At 42.7% G+C, this 22,503-nt stretch overlaps 1 protein-coding gene across 2 annotated transcripts in view; it reads left to right on the top strand.

Moving 5' to 3' along the window:
- The window catches only part of LOC122714048 (teneurin-m), a 604,012-nt gene that overhangs the window by 352,085 nt on the left and 229,424 nt on the right, over nucleotides 1-22,503 (top strand). The window contains exon 1 of one of the 2 annotated variants that reach the window (XM_043935059.1): nucleotides 4,802-5,345. The exons of the other annotated variant lie outside the window; for it this stretch is intronic. The gene's annotated coding sequence lies outside the window, so the exon portion shown is untranslated. Of the gene's footprint in view, nucleotides 1-4,801; nucleotides 5,346-22,503 lie in introns of those variants that run through there. 2 annotated transcript variants of the gene reach the window in all.

Below are 22,503 nucleotides of genomic sequence, written 5' to 3' on the forward strand. Positions count from 1 at the left end.
TCTCTCTCTCTCTCTCTCTCTCTCTCTCTCTCTCTCTCTCTCTCTCTCTCTCTCTCTCTCTTCCACCCCGCTTTTCCGTTCCTCGCTTTTCATTGTTTTTTCAAAGAGTCGAAGAAAAAGGTCTCTCTTATTCCTCGTTGAATAATTCAATTTCTTTTCGTTTTTTTTTTTTTCTTTTTTTCTTTTAACTCGAATAACAGAAAATAAGAGAAATTGGAATAGTGTTTCCCTTCCCCCTATCCGAGGAATGATCGATGCATGAATGAATGTGCATGTATGGAAATGCACAGGACTGTGGAAGTCGTCACCGTTCCAGGAAAAACCCTTTCGAATATTTACATATTCGTAGATTGCTTCGCTTAAATCTGAGCACGATACAAAAGCACGATAGGATATAATGGTTCTCTTACATATGTAAATCGAAATCAAATTACCTTGCCGGAGGAGGAAGGGAGAGAGAGAGACACACTCGAATATGGTGAATGGAAGGTTGAATGGCGGAACAAAGACGCGCACACAGATTACGATGGTACGAGATAAAGGAATAAAAAATCGATGGAATCGAAACGTATTTCAGGAAAGGAACACTTCTTCGCTCGATTCGCTCTGTCCGATTTCCCATTTCGACTCGCTCGCTTTCCCTTTCGTACGCGGAACAATCATATAAATATCGGCACACCTCCTCATTCTTACAGAGATCATCCACTATTCCCCGATAACGCGATATATTCGAGAGGAAAGGAGTAGAAATATCAAAGCCTCTGCTGCTTCCCGTTCTCCAATTCCCCTCCCCTCTCTCTCTCTCTCTCTCCCTCTCCTCCAAACGAACTATCCAAGCCCCTCCTCTATTTCTCCATTCTTTCCTCGACTGCATTTGTTCCTTATTAGATATTCCGTTTTATTGAACGAGAAGCCTAGAAGAAGCCTTCCTTCCTGACGCCCTTTCTTGCATCCTTTGCCCTGGCTACACACGAGGATATATCCCTACTACACCCCGTCCTCTTTGCTCTCCACTCCTCCTCTCCCCCTCCTTTCTCCTACCCTTCGATCCACCGAACGCGCCTCCCGTCCGCGACATCATTTTATTCCGCGTCTCGAATTTCAAACGTTATTATTCACCCTTCCGCGAGCCCCCTCCGCGAATCTTAGATCTTTCTCGTCGAGCATTTCCGGTTAGGTGCGCGCCCGGAACCCATCCGTCCCTCTTTCTCTTCCGTTCGAAATGTTCGTTGGAAATGTTTCGCCTGTACGCCTCCTGTCGATTCCATTTCGTCTCTTGCTCCTTCCGTTTCGTCGTCGTCTTCTTCTTCTTCTTCTTCTTCTTCTTCTTGTTCTTCTTGTTCGCGCATATCGGGGCCATATCGCGCGCGGGGAGGCAAAATTTCTTTGTACGTTCAATCGGAGGAGGAGAGGGGGGGGGAATCAGAAGTGTATCTTGATGAGGAGACAAAGCCGGGTCGTTCGCCTGAGCGTGTGCTTCAGTCGTTCTGCGAAAATTTGGAGATTAATTATGGATGGAGAATTTGACGTCGATGCTTTTCAAACGTGACGATGAAAAAATAAAGATATTTTCGAGATGGATTTCTTACGAAAGAAATATTTAATATTTCATGTATTAGACGAGAAGGAGATATTGAAGAGAGAAATCAAAAGTATTTCTCGAAAAAGTAAAAAAGAAATAGCACGTGGTTTCGTTATATTATTGGACGAACGAGAGAGCAAAATCTGCGAGTATAATATAACGTCGATCACAAAGGTGTAGAAATTAAAGCGTAATATCGTAGCATTGGAAAATATAGGACGTAGTTACTTTTTTCTACTTGGGGCAAAAAGGTAAAAAGAAAAAAAGAAAAGAAGGAAAAGAAAAGAAAAAAAAAGGAGAAGAAAAAAACCGACATCCTTCCTGTAATTCGAAACGATAGAACACTTTTAAAACGTAGTTACCAGCAACAATCTCCGATAAAATGTTTCTAAAGCTTTCTCTCTCTCTCTCTCTCTCTCTCGTTTTCTCTCTCGTTACTTAAGCTGTATAACGATATTGAGTGTCGCTGGCATGTTCTATGCTCTTTCTCACGTAATAAAACAATTTCATTCACGTTCAAATGAAATACCACAAACCGGGAGGAGAAAGGATCGATATCGGTATGATATTTTATACCGTGAAAGCTTTCGAGGATAGCATATGTATATATATATATATATACACATATAATATAGTTGTTTCTAAATCGTGTCAATATTTTCGAATAATTTTTACCTACAGCTAAACGACACGCGTGTCACGTGAATGAAATGCACTTGTCGAATCGTGAACTGACGTTCGAATAAAACGTCATTTATACGTACCGAGATATTTCCATAGATATCAAGACTATTTCAAACAATGCTATACAAATTCAACCCTTTCTCTAGCTATTTCCTCTGTCAAAACGGACGACTCAAAAAATCGTATGCGAGTAATCGACATCGTAATTTCATCCTTCCTAAAATATTTTTTTTCTCCCGGCTTTGACGGCCGAAAAGGAAACACTGCGATATCTGATCAACACGAAATTGGTCGTACGTACCCTTTTTCCTCCTCCTTGATCCAGGCAATCATCGTTCTCGAGCCATCATCCAGGAATGACCCCACCGAGAAAGCCTTTCTCGTGTACTCACCGCGGCATTTTGTCCATTTTTCCTTGATTTCTTCCCTTGCCTTTTCACCTTCGATACGAGGATTCCCTCTCCGCTCAGTCGTCAATCTTCCCTTTCGTATATCTCCCTCTCATTCTCCTCCCCCTCCGTCCCACCGGCTCTATTCCTTCCTTCCGCCCTCCCCGACCCTCGTTTCTCTTCCTCCGGTTTCCCTCTCACCTGAACGACCGATTATGTCAGTCGAAGTTAAAGCCAGCGTTTGTTTATCTGATCCCACGTTATAAGTACAGACAGACAGGCTACCGGTGGCTCCTTGGGGCGGCTACCTCTTGCGTATTCGAGGGACGAAGATGGAGAAAGCGAGATAAGAAGCGGAGCACGAGGAGTGGCGGAGGAGAGAGGAGAAAGAGAGAAAGAAAGGGAACGTGGAAGCGTGCTCCGTTCTGTCGCTCGAGGCGAGGACGAAGGAGATTCTCCGTTCGGAAAACAGTTTAGTTACGATGAATGGACCGAATGAATCACGCGAACCAATTAAGGATTACAGTAGACGATGCTCCGCCACCGGTATCAAGAGATAGAGCGAGCTCAGAAGAACCGAGTCCCTGCTTCTTCACGCTTGCTTAACCCTATCCGCTTTCGCGCTTAATTGGAACTCGCTAAATATATACTTTCCCGATCCGATGTTCCGTAGATTTTGTTCGACTCGTTGTAAGACGTAGCCTGAATCGCGAGAGTCGACTCGACTTCGCCTGTGTCCATTGACCGTGTCACGTCCAAGAAAGGGGGAATGGGAACGTACGTTGGCTTCCATTTAGCACTTCTTCTTCGTGAGCGAAAAAAAGAAACGAGTTTTATTTTCGTTGATCGAAAGATGTAATTTCGACGCGAAGTTTTTATCAAGATGATAGTTATAAAATGATAGTAAATAGATTTGAGAAGAATCGATAGTTTTGTTGTCAGATTGTATAATCAAATTTTAAATAATTTTGAATTTATGATACGAGTCCATAATTTATTATACAGATGCATAACAAATTTTAAACTAGGTGGTGTCGTTACGAATTCTGCTTATGCGTCTAGAATCAATTTAGTTTATCCGTTAATCTGACAATTTATCTTCAACGGGGAGCATTCGTCTATGTTTTACCTCTGTTTTATCTTTAACGAGATCGTATGCCAGACATATTGTGACTTTAACACGGTAAAGTATCAGACGTCTAAGCTTATAATAACGTAATTTCAATAACAGTTTCAATTTTGAATAAATTGAATAAATTTTATTCAAAATTGAGTTTGGACAAATAATAGAACCACAATGATATTTATAAATAAATATAAATACACTCACTCTATCAGATTATTAATTTTTCACATATTTTTTTATTCACACTTTCTATAAATCACTTCAAATAATTCACGAATCGATACCATCGATCATTTAAAAAGATTTTCAAAAGAAAAAGAAAAGAAAAAGACACACGTTTATTCTATAATGTAAACTCTACGCGTTCGATTATATAATAATCTTCGTCTAATCAAATTAAATTTTAAATATACCATTTTTCCCGCCGCTTCAAAATAACTAGGCACAAGCTCCAATGAGAACGGACCTAATTTACCTATAGGCGGCCAAGTCCTCGCGTTATATCCTCGAACTGGTCGAGGGAAGAGGGTATTTGACGCGAGAAGCCGACACCTCTTCTTCTTCCCTGGTCTTTTCCAACCATGGCACCGTAGCAAGCACTATACGAGGGCGCGGAGTGCCGATTTAGGGGATGAAACACGGAAGTAAGTAGATTCACGTGTATGGGTCACGTATAGGTGAACTGTATATAGGCATCCCTGTATACGTACACGGACAGGGACGGAAAACAGGATAGGGCAACGAAGGGTGGGTAAGTAGGGACGAAGGGGTAACAATGCCGACAAGGACTACGAACAGGACGAAAACGTCGACGACGACGACGATGACGACGACGGTGGCGGCGGCGGCGGCGACGATGTCAGCGACGGCGTTGACGACGGCGCAATGTCGCCATGATGTCTCACGCATGCGCCACACAGAAGTAATAGCCGCGGACTCGGGTCGAACCGGGAAGCCAGTCAGTGCATTGCCAGCTCTTGAATCGCGAACGTTCGACTCACACGTTTCTGGATAATCGCGAATTTATCCCTTAACTGTTGGTTGTCGTTACACAGTGCCCCGTTTTATTTCGCAACGTACGCGAATATATATACGCGAAGGGACTCGAACGTTTCGACTCCACCTCGCGGCAACTCACGAACTAACAGTTTAACGGTTTTTTGCGACGTTTAAACCTATTCGCTCGCTCCGTGATATTTATCGTCGTACCGGTCGTCGAAATTAACGGCTGAGTGAAAAAACGGTAGTGTCGGACATTGGCGTGTACATGTGTTGTGCCTTCGAACGACAGGATACACGGATACCGGCTGTCTTTGGATATAGTTCGGTACTGCTGTCGTCCTCCCGGTCCCGTATCACGGATTCGTGCTACTGCATTGCACAATCGACCGATAAATCGACAGACGTGCTTTCTATCTACGATTACTATCGGTGCTTACGAAGATGATGATCATGATGATCATGATGATGGTGATTTAAGAGTGTCGTGCAGTGGTATTGTGCAATGACCGAGAGGCAAACGGCGCACCGGTGTACGTTATAGGATCTTAAATGTACCAATTAGGTGAGTGTTATATTTATTTTGAAGATTTTTTGTATGGGAATTTCGTCATCTATGCGATGACTAATGTATACATTATTTATTGCGTTGTTATATTCATTGGAGCGTATGTTTTCTATTCACGGTCAATCGCGCGCTCTTTCGGTGTTTCTTGTCTCCCCACCACGCCCAGAGTTCAATTGCTCGTCCGTTGTCCCGAAAGTTCGTGTTCCAAAAGTTAACAAGCGTTCCGTTTTTAAATCGTATGGCGTCCTCCATTTCTTTTTCTCGCGTTTCGACAATTAATAGACGACAATTATTGGTAGATTAAGAACGCGTTTTAATACGATTATTTATAAGATTCGTTTGAAAGGATTCAATTACTGTACAATATCTCTTACGTATATGCGAAGATTGTAAATTTCCGGATTATTTAAGAGTAGATTTAGCATATACATCTTGGAACAATTTAACGATTATCTGTTTAAGCAATATAGTTAGATTATAATGCGTTAAAGATTATAACGAATGAAGCACTTATGATATTATTTGATTAATTTCAAATTCACAATCACAAAAGAATACGTTATTTCGTAGTAGAAACATTTGTTATGATCTATATTGTATTAATTATTTAAAATTATTTAAATTGGTTTACGTGTCGAAAGGTGTATAAAAATATTTTCGATTATACAAAACGATATCTTAATATATCATATTATTTTTTTTCGTATTAAGTGGAATACATTTACATGTGTTAAATGAATTAATATTGGGATCAACGAACTCGTATGTAAAAAAACAGATTTTATTCGCGTATTGTTAATACGTGAAAATTCAACATCAATTTTCATTTGTCAATTTTTATTAGTTTTCATCGAATATCCATCGAAAGTGAATAGCAAAAATTATTTTTGTCATCCGTTATTTGATTTATTATTTTTAACTGTCGGGGCATTTAGTTATTTATATTTTCCAAATATACAGAATTACACTTTTCAAAATCTCTGATTACCATAAAATATATTAATTACGAGAATTTTATCCGTATTAAAATATATATTCTTCCAATATTACCTAATTATTTGAACTCGATACATTTTCTGTTATCATCAATACGGAAAATATCGAATATTATTTTATCAAAATTACAATTTTAGAAGTTTTACTATTAATCTACGTCTTATTTGAAATCGATTGCGCACATCTTTTTGAAAATAAAAATTTTTTATCCTCGTTCGTTTGCGGATAATGTAAATTCGTTTAGAAGCAAGTTTGGCGACTCTCGACATTCTTGACATTCGCGTTAGAAGAAACGTCGACCTGGTGAACGAACAAGTTCGTAGAAGCTTCTTACCTCGGCTGTTCCGTCACGTGAGAAGCTCACGCGACGACGTGATAACGTTAAAAAAACCAAGGGAAAAAGATTGATTAGAGTGTTCCTCGGCAGGATAACGAAAACGTGCTCGTTTAATCCTCGCCTGTGGCGCACGACTCGGGACGAACATATTATCAAAATTTATGTACCACCTTATGAATCTCATATCTTATCAAATTTAGAAAATTTTATTTTGCTTCTCTTAAATTCAAATGAGAAAAAAATTCTACTCGATTCGAATTTAAATTATTTAATAATAAAATTTTCAAACAAATTACGTATCACTGATATTTCCACCGATACGTAGAATATTTTTTCGATAAAATTTTTTAATTCCAACAGTTTCTAAGTTTTGACTTTATTTTTCGCAAGAAAATTTTTAATCATTCTATGCCTTAGTGGAAATATAGTCGAAGAAATGAGTTGTCGCGACAACTTTACGAAAGTAAAGTTATTAATCTGGACAAAGATCTACGATTAATAAGTTTCTGAATCGAGCTTAAAACGTATACTTCGATCCGCCCTTGAAAATTTCCAAAAGTTTGAAATTTCCACGTGTTTGAATAACTTGGTTATTACATTTTCATAAAATACAATTACATAATTCGAATGGTTACGTAATAGGTATAAACGATAAAATATCATTAAATATAATTATCAAAATGGAATTTCTCTCGATATAATAACGAATTATACTATTATTTTCTATAAAACGGTCATCATCGTATTTTAGTTCGATACCATGGATTGGAGTATTGTTGCCTTTACCACGATATGGGAGAGAAACAAGAGCGTTTTTTTTTTTTTTTTTTTGTTTTTTTCAACATGACTAACATTGAACAGTTATTGAAAAATTTGCTCTGTATCGTTGTAAAGGTAACGTTGAATCACGAATTTCGCAAACTTTCGGCTCGGATAGACACTAGGCTTTCCTCCATTCGATCGAGATTAATTAAAGAGTCATATCAAACGAATTTATTTTTAAAATATCAGCTCGAAGATAAATATTGGATATAGATATACCAGAATTCGATCTTACTTCGGAAAAAGAAAAAAAAAAAAAAGTATCTCCCGATATAAAAATCGCTTGCTCGCTTGTTTTGTTAATTTCGAATACGGATTCATCTATATAGAATTCTACATACGAATAAAATAAATCGAGAAGTCTATCTATTTAAATTGCGTTATATCGAGCTTTTTACCGATAACGAACGCAGATAACGGAGGTGTGTAATTTAACGATTCGAATCGTGCGAGCTGATTAACGATCTCGTAAATTAGGGGGAGGGGGGGAAGGGAGAAAGTATAATTAAACAAAGCAAAATTGCTCGTGTATCGCGTTGCCATTGTGACACGCGTGGCGTATAAATCATTTTTAAACAGGAAAGTAGTTGTACCCATTGATTGCATCAGTCTCTTTCGTTACTTTCACTCTCTATCCTAGGCAACTGTGCCAGCCCGATCAAATATGCATTAACCTCCTCACACCGTCCCTTATTTTTTATTTACATTACACGTAGATCTCGTTTAATATGAATAATAAGTTATTGCGAGTGTAATCGCATTAAACTACGTGTAATTCCAATTTCCAATGGAAATACACGAACGTGCATTTTTATCAACTTACTCAAGTTAAAACAACAACAATAATTTCACATCGATCAACACGTGTATTAATGAAATTTTTCAAATTATTTTTTTATCAATAATCTCCTTCAAATTTTGGATACTCGTTACACGTTTCATTCTTTCACGATCCATCGCGCTATCGTAACAATTTAATCTCGTAGATCGATGAAGAGGTGATGAATGCATTTTCCTCGGCAAAAATGGGAAAGGAACAAAAATAATAATAATCGTTCTCGGCCGTTCGTGAAATTAATTAATTAATTTTTGAAGGGACGTTGCATTAGAGGAGGCGACCTATCGGTGGCATTTAAATGGAAACAAACGCGTGGCGTTTTCGCTGTTCGAAACGACAGCACGTTCGTAGCGTGCGGATAGCGTGTCACACGTGCCGTTGGCAGCTACGAAAATAGTTGCGCGAAAAATAATGATCCGCATCTCGCCACACTGTACCGTTGGCGAGATAGAAAGGCGAAATTGAGCAGGATATAGTACGTATAATAGCAGGGCGTGTGTTAGCCTCCAGGCACGCCATTGGACCCCTCCTTCCCCCCCTCCCTGTCACGTAGAAAACTACATACACGTGGGACGAAAATTATAAATATATAATTCGAGTTCGAAAGTTTCGATAAGCTTCTTAAAAGAATTTTCTCCCTTTTCGTTCGAAGAAAATAAATCGATATCGTGGATTCTCTCTCCTCGTTGAAATTTTTCTTCGATCCGTGTACATATTCACATACATTCGATATATACATACAATCGGAATTATAGATTCATTATCGATGAATTACGTTTTCTTTTCGAAAAATGTATCGAAATAGGTCACGTTCTTATTACAAAATTACATTATCCTTCGATAAATAAAATTGATAATTAAAAGTTATTTATTGAGTTACGTTTCAGTTACGTGTTCCTTAACGGAAAATTGGAACGAGATAAAGTATATTCAACTGTTGCACGGGTTGAACGACCTATCACGAAATCAATTACTTATCGTATTCGAACAATCACCTCTCTATCAAGTTGTGTGTACACGGGACATTACATTAGAAACCGCGCGCATTGCAACAACACTCCATTAAGCATTCACGATCGATGTTTCTTCCCTCGTCTGAGATCCATCCTCGGATCTCCCAACTCCACAATTCCTTCGAATGTAGCAACAAGCCGATCCGCAACGTATATTACTCCGTATTGACGGGGCCGTTTCGCGTTCGAAATAAATGACGAGGAAGCGCGGGGGAGGAGGCGAAAGGTCGAGGAGATCGCCGTGCTTCCTCGAGCAAAAGGCGAGTGGCAGCAGCCACCGATGATGACTCACCGCGACAGTATTCGATAGTAGCCTTAAGACGATCGAGAGCTATTGGGTCTCGGAAGCCAGGGGGGTGGGAGGGGGCTGGGTCCAAGTTGCGACCAACGACAAATGGCCGCGATTAGCTTCTCGGTAGCTTGCGTGGCAATCAATTGCTCTTGATAGAATGGATGGATCGTGGTGAATACGAGAACGAAGCGCTCCTTTGGTCTGACCGCCTATTAAAAATACTTAACCAACCGGCCGGTCGTCGACCTACCGGCCATCGCCGATACCATCGACATGCAAACGCTGCGCGCCTGCATATTTATGCATATTCTTCGATTCTCCAACACCCTCCCCTCCCAGACTTTTACCCACGGTCCTCCCGTCCCGGTTATCAACCCTCCTCCCTCTTTCCAACCCTCGGAAGGCTGGAGAGGGAGAGAGAGAGAGATAGCCTCTATTAGAGCAGATTCGGTAACAACGCTTTCGCGCTCGCGCGATTAACGCTCGCACGTTGTTCGAACGTACAAACAACGGGCATGAAACGGTTAATTGAAGCCAATTACATCGTTCTCGAACGTGTCATTAACTTATAGCCCTCTCCCTCCCTCGTTTCTCTTCCTGGTCGAATTGCATGTTTGGAGAATATCGCGTTAGGGAGCATTAAGTGGCTTAACCCTCGTTTTTTTATTATTATACCCCGTTAATTAATCGAGAGATTTCTCGTTCCTGATTTATCGCGCCAAGATTGAATAATGATATTTCGATATTTCGCGGTTGGAGAAATTTCTTCCCCCTTCGCATAGTATATCTCTGTACACGAAGATTACAAGCGTGTAAACAAAGGAGATCCCAGGAGATCGGCGAGCGTGAATGAAATGCGCATCCTATTACGCAAAAAGCATCGAAATTCCCGCCCTTTCTCATCTCCACGATATTCCAAACGTGCTTGGTTAAATATTCATCTCGACACCACCGATCGTGGATGTAATCGGGCTTATCGTCTCTCCTCTCAGATTCAGAAACAGTGACCGATATTTTTTTTCCTCCTCCCTCTCTCTCTCTCTTCCTTGAACATCCAACGATCGAAGCATGGGGTATATCTCGAGAAAAGGGATTTTATTCTTGCTTTACTGCCGGACAAAAATAATGAAAAAGGGTGAGACGATATCATCGATACGCGATATCATCCCTCCCGAGTCGAAGCTCACCGCTTCCAGAGAAAAAGGTAGCGAAGTCGGAGGGAGGGTGAGCGTCGGACCGAGCGAGGGGGATGAGCAACTCGAGAGATGAAGGAAGGTGAGAACGAAGGGGGGAGGAGAGACGTGCACACGCGTGGCGGAGCAGCGGCGGACAGTCCCGTTTAAAAATGCAATCAGGATAATAGCGAGGCGGCGCCGAGCTTGGGGAAGGAATTCCTCTCTTCGCTCCTTCTTCCCCTTTACCTTCGACCCTTCTTATTTCTCCTTCTCGCCCTCCCCTCTCTTCATCTCCGCCGATTTACTTCGCTTCCTGTGTTTACCCCTGTCACTGAACAACGCGTCTTGCCTTTAATTTGTTAAAAGCAGGAAATATTTGGAGAGGAGGAGGAAATCACGATTGTACACGGGCCACGTTTTTGGTTATGGCGCGATCCATAACGAGGAATTGGAGATGGATAGGTTCGCTGGAAGAAATGATTGGGAGGCGATGAGAAGGGAGACGCTGATGGATAAATCGAGTGGACACACAGAGGGGGAGGGAGGAGGGTCCATTGAATTGTCTAAATAGATACGGAGGCGTGGAGATACACCGTAGGAGAGGGAGAGATTTATTTAACGTAACGTTTAGGTATACAGGGCGAGGAAATGTAATAAAAGAGAGAAAGGGGGGAAACTGGAGACAAAATGGCAATCGATCCGAGTATGGAAAGAATTTCATAGTTGCGATCGCATTGGCGGAGTACAATACTTTTCACTACAGTTTCCGCTAATCTTGAAATATTATTTTCTTCGCGAGAACTTGGAACTTTTCGCGGCAAGTTTTCTCAACGGGAAATAAACTTGTGTTATTTTCAAGTGGCATAAAAGTCTAACCGCGAACAATGTTCGCCCGAAGGGGAACTATGTTAGCGATTACATAGGCTAGGGAAAAAGTTGAAAGAAATATCTAACTCTGATTCACTTCTTCGTAATCTTCATTCCAAGCTTTTCTAATATTCTTCCCAATTCTTATAAATAAATAAAAAAGTTGAATAATTCTTCCCCTCCCCGTAAACGAGATTCTCTACTAATTCTAATCCAGCAAACGGAATTTCTTTCCAAATATCGCGTATAATAATCCAAACGATCGTATTATCCCACGAGCCAGAAATTCTCGAATCGATCGATTTCAATCGCGTCTTAAATTAGCCCATAATATTGTAGGGCGTGACAAAGTTGATAGACATTATCGCGAGGTCGGATGTCACAGAGACTACATGGCTGGGAGCGAAAGCCTTCCCGCGTGCATACCTCGCCGAGTCATGGGCCACACGCACGCACGCACACGCACGCACACCATGCACACGTTCTCGCGCATGCTTTGGTTGCGCCGCGACGTTTACGCAGAGCTCGCGTCGAGCAGGCCGCTTTTGATTATGCGTACACACACAAACACGCGCGCGTAGATATTACGCGGTCTTCTCGCGAGTCGCATCGAGTGGCTTTTGTGGAATTAGCCGTGCTCGAAACAGGAAATTCACCGTTTAACGAACGCGTCTCGATAACGAGATTCAGTAGTATTCGGAGTATCGGTTTTTCAACATCGAGAGCAGGAACAGAGAGAGGGTTATTAATAGGAGGGTAGAAGCGCTGCGTTTCTCCCAGGTATTTTTATTCGAATTATCTCTCCACCCGCCCACGGTGTCAATCCGTCAAAGGAGCACGGCAAGTACATTAATTTCGGGATGACACCCCGAACGCAAGTTTGCGCGCGTCCATTCGTCGGTGTGCACGCGCACACGCACATTCGGGTTGTGCGGGTGTGTGGAGGGTTGGTTGGTCCTGGACGGTGACCACGACACGGTATATAGCGACGGCTAAACCCTGCTAAAGCTCGTAATGTATAGCCTAGTGTGCAACCCGTGCTACGCCCTCTGGCCAAACCCCACGATCCCTCCGTCTCTGTCTCCTGCAACGTCCCCCTCCTCTCTTTCTTTTTTCTTCCATCTCTCCCCCTCTTTTCGCGGCCCGTTTTTCTCTCCCTGCTCGAAGTTTCGAATAGCGAGATACTAGAAACCTCCCCCCCCCCCTCCTCCCCCTCTCCCCGCGGCAGGACGTTATCTAGAACTATCGCGATGGATTTAACCAATCGTTCGTTAATTAAACCGAATCGTTTTCGATTTAGACAGTTTAGAGCCGGTATTAACTCGGTCGGTTACGCTACACGGTTCGCGCGCCCTCGTTATTTAGGTGGAATGTGGGAAAGATGTGGGGGGGGGGTTAAATACTTGTGTGACGTGTCTGTGCGCTCCTCGCTGTGGAAATCGGAGGTGGAAGGGTATAGGTAGGTTGTGAAGTAGAGGGAAGATGGAAGAGAACGAGACGTTGCGCGTAATTTATAGGATTTTAAGATATGAGAGAGAGAGAGTTGTTTATTTTCGTTCTAAAGAAAAGTATACCATATATATATATGCACTTTTTAATTCATAAATTATTCTTAAATATTATTATATATTCCTTGTACATCTATTTATTATGTACACTTTTTTGTATAAGTAAAATTAAATCGATCAATTATTATTATTTACTTTACCAATGCTTCGAATAACGCTTCGAAGTATAACATCCGATTTCTTTTTCCATTGGACAAACAGACATTTTTTTTTTTGTCTCTTAGAATTTCTTCTTGCCTTCTCCTATTATTGTTCCGAGTGTTTTTCAATTCCTCGAGTCGAAGAAACATTAAAACATAAAGATATTTCATGACCCGTACGCGTTAAGTCTTTCACTTTTTAGAAAACTAGTTTATTCGAATCGAACGAAATCGGCCAGAAAGGAGGTTCGCATCGCAACGGATGAAGTATAATAATAACAAGGAGCCAGGTTGAAATCACGGTTTATTACGATATCGCGATTCGGGCCGCTGTAATGTACCGCTGATTAAATTATCAAAAGCGTTGAGGTTATTGGGGGGATGGAGGGGGATGGGATAAGTCGCAGCCGCCGCGGATCTCCCCCGATCGAGGGGGAGGGAGGCGACGGTCTTAGCTCAATTAAAAATTTATGAAGGGATCCCAAGACCTCTCCGCGAGACACCCCCGTTCATTATGCACCGATATTAATATTTCAAGGTTTATCTCGGCAGCATCGGTGACGCTCCCCACCTTCCCTTCTCCTCTTTTCCTTCTTACCTCCCTTCCCTTGTCCCCTCCTCCCTTATCTCTTCCTCGACACTTATTATATCCCCGTCTGGGATCGTGTCCACGCCCAGGGTGGTCAAGGGAAAACGGACCACACGATCCTGCTAGGTACTGTGGTATGTACTCTTAAGAGAGGGGTAGGGGTAGGGGGAAGTTTCCAATTTTCGTGGAACGTGGCGTTAGTTTCCGGATCCCGGGTGATTCAGTGCGTTTTCACTGCGGCACGGTCAGATAACGAGTGAGTCTTTAAAGCCTTCGTTCCTTCGGCATCACAAATCACCTTAAGCACGTTAGGATTAAGGTTGGCGGCGGAGGCGGCAGCGCGCCGACTCCAATTACGCTCGCCGACCCATACACCTCCTCCTCCTCCTTCGCTCCCTCTCCTCCCCTCGTCTCCCTGCGTTTTCTGAATTTATTGTTTATTCTCGTGGCCCCCGCCCCTCCGCGGGAGACACGGTTAATAAATCCCCGTCGTGTAGGAAAACAAGGTCCTCTCCTCCCACGCGTCACTTCCGGTGAGGTCTTCCTCCTCCGTGGAATCAAGCCGCGAAGAACGAACTGGTTAGAGAAATTAAAGAAAACACAGGGCGAGGGGAGGGGGGACGAAGCTGGTATTCTCTTCGAAGCTTGCTGTGTAGTCAATTAGCGTTGCGAAGGAAAGGAGAGGGGGAACTAATTGCACTCTCTGCTTCCTCGCTTTCTACTTCCCCTTCGACCTTTCTTTTCTCCCCTTCTTTCTTTTTCCGTGTTCGGTCGGTCGGTCAATTGGCGAGGAGTATATATGTTTCGTTTACACATTTTCTCTCGTTCTCTTGTTCCATTTGATTCCGTTTCGAACGAGAGAGAATTTCAACGGAAGAAGAATCATTTTTTAAAGATTGGAAATTAGAATTAAATTTTATTATTATTAGAATATTTTTTTTTTTTTCGTGTAATGTAATTGTTTCACATTTTTGTCGTTCCACTATCGTGATGTTATTATACACACACATATATATATACAAATGCTCGTTTGACAAATGGTATAAACTTGTTTATCCGCGAATCGACAAGCAATGTAATCTTGCCTGGCATCCGTGCGCGCACAACCACGATTAAATCGATGACACGATTTTATTTATTTATTTATTTATTTTTTTTTTCCATCTCTCTTGCGAAATCAAGCCACGTGGAAATGGACGATAATTGCGAATCGAACGTTAGTTCATTTCCACATTGTTTCGCGGATCTCAACTGCGTGTTCGAGACACACAATCAATTGAAATCGTGACAAAATATGAAAGAAATCAAGTATCCGTTTTTCATTCGGTTTCCGTGTTGTTTCTTTCTTTCTTTTTCTTTTTTTTCCCCCTTCCCCCCTCCCGAAACACGAACACGCCAATTACATCGGACGTCGGGCCAATTGTAACTGGGACAGCGAAATTTTTCCCTATCGGTGTCAATTAGACCGGTTTTTTAATACCCTTCTCGCCCTCGAGAGCTCGAACGCTCGAAATAAAATAAAACGGAGAGAGAGAGAGAGAGAGAGAGAGAGAGGGAGGGAGGGAGAATGAAAAAGGGGGAACGAGATCGCCGATTTCCCTCGATTTACTCCGCGTAACGCGCTGGATTGGCGCGAGGTTACGCCTCTGGCGTCTGCACACGTACGCGCTCCGCTTGGAAACTGCTCGATATCGTTTCGTCTCACGCACCTGGCGAAATTTAGTGTTGCCATAAAATGACGCCGTTAAGCGCGGGGTGGGGAGGGAAACGTGGAGGAGGGGGAGGAAACGAAGAAATACGAGTGAGACGAGGGAAAAGATGGGTGGGAAGGTGAACGTGACGAGAGGAGGGATGGAGTTATTGTAAGGAGAAAGGGGGAAGAAGGGGAAAAGGAAAAATGACGGGGGAGAAGAACTTGGGACGAAACGAGTCGTCCCCGCCGTAGATTTATCCACCCTCGATGCTCGGATTGCAGCCCTAAAACAATATACGGTTTACCCGTGGGCCATCGACCAAGTGCTGCTGCAAGCCTGCCTCGTTGTACGTGGTTGACGATCGGAGAAAACGGGCGGAGATATGAGGGGGAGAAAAAAGGCGCGAGAATACTCGTGTCGAGTTTGCTCGAGCAGGGAAACGAAGGAATCTAATAAATCGTTTTTTCGTAGAATTTTTCTTCTTTTTCTAACGTTTATGTTGTGATTAAACAGATCAGTATCCACGATAATGTTAATGCTCTTTCGAAAGTTTGGAGATTTCGTTTCATTCGTTTTCTCGAGATTCGTAATATTCGCGAACGTGAAAGGATTTTCTTTTGCCCGAGAGTTTTCGCGAGACAGAAAGAAAAGGAAAAAGGTATTGAGAACAATAGCAAGAAATTAATCGGGAATAAAGTTATGTTTAATAGGTTGGAGGAAACTCGGTAATCTTACTTTCACCAGGAGTTAATTAGACAAGGAGAAAAACGTGTTACGCGGGTGTATTGGCAAGAGGCGAGAATTTGTTGCGGATTTGCATATTCACGGGCCGCGCACGTACTTACGCCCTCCCCCCACGCGAAAACATTTACCTTCGGTAGTCTTTTATTATTCCTACCCGTTGCGAAGCCTTCGAATCCGAAACTTTGCTCTTTCCGGACGAATAAGTTCCCTCCGCCTTCTCACTCTGAAACTCTCATTATCGTGCAAATGGAAGTAAAACATTCGAGAAGTGCCCTTTTTCCTCCTCCTTTCCTTTCTTTCTTTCTTCTTTTTTCTTTTATCATCGGTCAATAAATTGGCTCCTATGAGTTTAATATAATATGGTATAATACGATTGTCTTAAATGTACGCGTTTCTATAATTATCGATGAGTTTGTCGTATTAGAAAGAGGAAAGAATTAAAAATTCCATATATTTCTTTATACGGATTATCCGATAAATTGCTTTTCAATTGCTTTTTAGTTTATTTTCGATTAAAAATCGGTCGATCAAAAGGGTATGAAAATTTTAGGGAAACTTTGAACTAATTTGCTACATGTAACTTGAGAAATAATTCCTTCCTTCTTTACTTACTTCTTCTCACCGACCTATCTTAAACTCGAGACAAGTGACAATATTCACCTGGAAAACCGTAGTACGCAGAAAAAAATATAAATCCGAGTCGTGAAAGTTCCGTGAAAAAAAAAGTAATTTCAATGATTTCCTCTATATTTTGACAAAGAATATGTATACTAACGTGACACATTTCTCTATAAAGAAATTATTATAATCATAAAAATTTTCGTATACTTTGGTATCATGGACACTACTTCCAACTGGATACCTTAATTCCGGTGCAATTATTAAGTTGGAAAGAAAATCGATTCGATTTACCAACCGAAGTATAATAGAGATAACCGGAGGAAGAAGCGTGAAAGAAGGGTGGGGGTTGATGGACGGCAGGAAGGGAGAGAGAGAAATTGGATGGTCTTGAGAGAGCTCGCTTGCTCGGTTCGTTAGTGGCTTTGCAATAATGAGAGACTTGGCTTCTGAAGATAGATTTGAAAGAAAAAGAAGAACTAAAATCAACGACTCGTCGATCGTTGATTCCCAAATCCTCAACTAAAATCGTTAATAATAAACGTTCCTCCATTCATACAAATTCTAATCTACCCAACTATTCCAACGCGATCCTCGTCCTCCTCCTCCTCCTCCTCGTATCCATTATTTAACAACGAGTAAAGATCTGACCTGAGCAAGAAGAAGATATCGCGCGAAAATGCAGAGAATTCGTCGGAATGCCGTAAGTTTACCAACACCGGTCAACCGATTTTCCCTCCCAAGTTCAGGGAAAGAAGATAGAGAGAGGCTGTTGTCAAGGAGAGGCGGGTGGATGGACAGAGAGAGAGCGAGGCGTTCGGGGGATGGGATACATAGGCATTGCCTACCACCATCGGCGCGATACATAAATAACGATATCGGTGTTTTCACAAGCGCACACGCTTCCAATCGTGTACAAGGGAGGTTACTCTACCGTGGCGGCGGCCTGCGGTATATAACTCACCCCCGCCGAGAATCGCTGCACGTTGAATAGAGTCGCACAGGGATCGATACCTATTGGCCTGTACGTAGATACCGCTGGCTCGGGACAGCAATTTTTTCCTACCCTCCTTCTCCAATTTTAACCCTCCCCGCCTGTGGAAATCGTTCACCCGCTAGTTTAAAACGATAGGATTGCTTTTTCTCCTCCTTGATGGTGTTTACCTCCCTTCACGGAACGCGCGTCTCCTCTGGAGGAGGATCGATCCCTAGGAAGCGCTAAATATAACATTTTGGGAGAGATCGAAATTAAAGATTCGACCGATTAATTAAAGAGAGTTGTTTTTGTTATAATTCTTAATATTGATATTAAAAAAGAAAAAAATAAAATTCGTAATAATTATCCACGTGGATCGTGGAAATCGCTCTCGATTTACGCGGAGGAGGAGGGGGGGCCAATTTCGCTGGATGGAAGCTCACGAGCTAAATACTTTGCAGTAGGTTTCTGTGACGCTTTATACGACGCGGCCAGTTTCGGTCGGATGGGCTTTCCCGGGGTGTTTAGAGGGGTTTGGGTGATATATCGGGGGATAAATGCAGCGCCACGTCCCCGTACGCGCTCCGCTTTACCCCCCCGGGATCACGCGACACCAAATAATGACCCGACTCCGCAACCCCGGATTAGCAAATCCCGCGCTGAATTAGGCTCGGCGCGGAAACCGTTCCCAGCTTCGTAGCTCCGCGATCTCGTGACTACTGCTGAGCTCGATCGATTGTCGACCTCGTCGAGTCGATAAGAAGAAAATAAAGAAAGTGTTATTAGCTTCGAAACCGTTAATTGAATTATTCGATTGGATCCTTCTCTCGTCGAATCAATGATTTAGGAATTATTATCGAAATCGGCGAGATTCGATCTTGGAGGGAAAGTCGACGTCCCTCAGGATACCCTTAAAATTACCCCCGTTTTCGATGACGCATCCCTTTTAATTATTAACGCGATTCGACAGATGGCCGATTTGTTCCGAGCGATCGTTGGCCGACGATATATTCTCGAAAGTGTAACCTTCGGGGAGGAAGGAAACGGCGAGGCTCTGTCGTCATCATCGACAACCGATCCGCGCGACTTTCATGAATAATGCAGCGTCTGTACGCGGCTCTTAGCTCGGGATCCGCGACAACTCTATCCGCGAGTAGAAAGCTAGCCGGATATACCGAAGCGATGGCTAATCTCGTAACAACCGATCGAACCGTGCAATCTGATCGGATTTCGCCCGGCCAAATTCGATCTCCACGGCGAAGAATCCCGTGGACGTTTCCAGAGCTGATCAATCAAACGTCACTTTAAATCCCCTCCCTGCCTCCCTTGAATGGATTCAGGATATCCGATATCTGGTATTAATTAACAGGTATCGAGAGATGTACACGCGATTACACGTTGAATCGGTTTGGAGAAGAAGGGATCGTTGTGGAGAAAGGTGTATCACGCCTTTGGCAATCATTTCTTAACTTTTTAGTGAAAGTGGATTTTCCCTTCTTCCAGGTATATTCTTTCTTTTTAATATTAATAATTAGTAAAAGAGTCCGGTGATTCTGTTGTTGAAATTCAGATATAATAGAAGACGAGTGCTACGATATTCGTAGCAAAAGCGAAAGTGTCTTTTTTCCAAAAACGTTACAAGAGGCTTTACCCCTTCGAATACATCTCCAAACTCTTTTTAAAGATTCATCCCCGAGGTTCCAGGAATTCGAAGTCAAACAAATTCGGGAAGGTGATGGATATCACAATGAGAATGGTCGACCTATTTTCAAGGAGAAGAAAGGGGCAAAACAACGGCCGGCCAATGATGACAAAGAAGGAAGATGGAACCGCCTATGTGTGCATATCTCAGGGTGGTTGCATCGACGGCGGTGCAACCACCTCGACGATGAAATATGAATGATGAATCGCGTTCTCTCGGCACAGATGGTTGAATTTGAGGTCGCTACCTCCTGCAGCAATAATGCTTCAGATCGATAGGTTATACGGGTATAGATACGCCGTGGCTCGCAGTGGATAACCCCCTTTTCGAATTCATTTCTTCAGCGGCGGCGCGCTTCTTTCCGCGAATCGACTCGGGAAAAGCCTTCTTGCTCTCTCGTTCTCGTTACGATGGATCCCCGTTCCTTGCCACCACACCACCCTTGCTTTGCTTCTCTCCTCTCCTTCGTGTCCTCCTCTCTCGGCCTGTGGCTGCCTCGTTTCTCTATCGATTCGCTTCGACTTACGGATTATTTTTATTTCCGGATTATAACCGCTCTTGCATTGGGGGAGGGGGGAAAAAGGAAGAAAAATCGATCGTCGATTTCTCGATGATGATGTTGCATTATCTCCCTTTGTTTCTGTAAATAGGTTCGAAAGAAACGAGGATAAAATTTGCGAAGGAGATATTTGTTTACCTCTTGAACTTGCTTCTGTCCGAAACACACCGATTTTTTATCGAATGTCAGGTGTGCAAATAAGTTATTACATAAATCAGATACAAAGGATTAAGTAAGATACAAATTTCTCTCCCAGTGCAGCGTACAAACCGTTTCAGTAGCTTCGACAGCCGATTTCCTAAGCTGGAACAGTAGAAGATCGATAGAAGAAATACACCGATTTTTAATGTACGCCTTCTATCAGCTATGCAAATAAGTTATTATATAAATCAGATACAGACCAGATTGTTGTTAATTACCAGATTGTTTCTCGGTGCATCTGAACGATCTTCCAAATTAAAATTTTCGGCTTTGAATCTTCGCTACGATTTTTCATATATAAGATGCAGTGCAGCGTACAAACCGTTTCAGTAGCTTCGATAGCCGATTTCCTAAGCTGGAACAGTAAAAGATCGAAACGTTGAATGTTAAAGTATCCGAAATACACCGATTTTTAATGTACGCCTTCTATCAGCTATGCAAATAAATTATTATATAAATCAGATACAGAATTACCAGATTGTTTCTCGGTGCATCTGAACGATCTTCCAAATTAAAATTTTCGGCTTTGAATCTTCGCTACGATTTTTCACATATAAGATGCAGTGCAGCGTTTCAGTAGCTTCGACAGCCGATTTCCTAAGCTGGATAGAAAACCGATAGAAGAAACGTTGAATGTTAAAGTATCCGAAAGCGATTTTTAATCGAACGTCTTCTATCTTAGATGTGATTTCCTAAGCTAAGGAAAAGTAAACGTGAACGATGCTTCTCTGCGCGCCATATCACAAAAATCGGGAAATTGCACGAATTTTTCGAAGCACTCTTCTTAAAGAACGCTCTTTCGGTAATTCCAAGTAATTCGAACTCGAAGCTTATTCGGCGCGCCAAACGATCGAAAACGTTGGCAAATTTGATGGAAATTTTGGAAATGACCGCGAAACGGCCAGTGTAAAAATGGGAATAACAAGTTGGCCGGATTACACGGAGGGTCGGGGATGGACGCGACGATCGAATCTAGCTGCGGTGCCGCGATACAGGTTAAAAGGTTCGTTGTACGTCGGGCTGGCCGTTGCGGAAATTCGATCAATTTCGCGAAACAAGCCATCGCTGCGGGCGAGGAGGGCCGAGGAAAACAGCCGTCCGCTATAAGTGGAGCCGAGCACGTGAATTTGATTAGCCCGCGCTTTGGCGGCGCGCGTTTCTCGAATATTCGAGAGCACAGGCTTGTCCTCTCCCCCGAGAAATTATCGAGACGAATTCGAATCGCAGGTTGCAATTAGAGGAAGCCAGGTTTTTCGATCGACCTCTCTCTCGAGATGATTGTTTAACCTTCCTCGAATATCGAAGAGCATCCCTCCCCAAGGAATTCTCTCTTTCGCTTATTTTCCCGCTGGAAATACACCATTCTTCTCATGATAACAGGATAACAGAAGCCAGTAAACAAGTTCGCTTAGCTCGAGTATATATTGCGCGTGTAGAAATAAAAGTGGACGATTGTTGAAAGAACGTGTACAATTTTATTCTATCGAATCTTCTCGTTTGCGTACAAACAGCTCGAGAACGAGCGTCGATGACCTCTCGAGGGATTGAAATTACATTCGATCGACGAGTGTAAGAATTCTGCTCGAGAGAATTATTCTTCCTAAGGAAGGATCTCTAATTTTTTTCTCTCTCGCCCCCGGCAGTTGTCCAAGGAGCCATTTAACCCTTTAGCCTAGTGGCGGTCGGCGAACTGGGGTAAGGGGCGTGGATCCGATCCGGTGGAATGGCAAGGATAGGCGAAGGAAGGATACGGAAGCGCGTGCACACACGTAGAACGAGGAGGCAAAACTGGAGGGAATAGAAAGAGGAGGGAGAGTTTGAGAGGACCGGGTGGGACAGAACGGAGCGGACGATAGAAAAAGAGGGTGGCCGAGGTTACCATGGCGACCCTCTGAACTGAAATGGACCCACACGCTGTCGAGGTATGCCTGCCTTGGAGGAGAGAGGAGGAGAGGACGCTGTCATCTCTACTAGCGCACCATCAGCCTCGTTTCTCCGCTGGCCGTCTTCAATTCCCTCTTCTT

Source organism: Apis laboriosa, unplaced genomic scaffold, assembly GCF_014066325.1.
Source record: "Apis laboriosa isolate Shangri-la unplaced genomic scaffold, ASM1406632v1 scaffold112_cov148, whole genome shotgun sequence".
NCBI lineage: Eukaryota > Metazoa > Arthropoda > Insecta > Hymenoptera > Apidae > Apis > Apis laboriosa.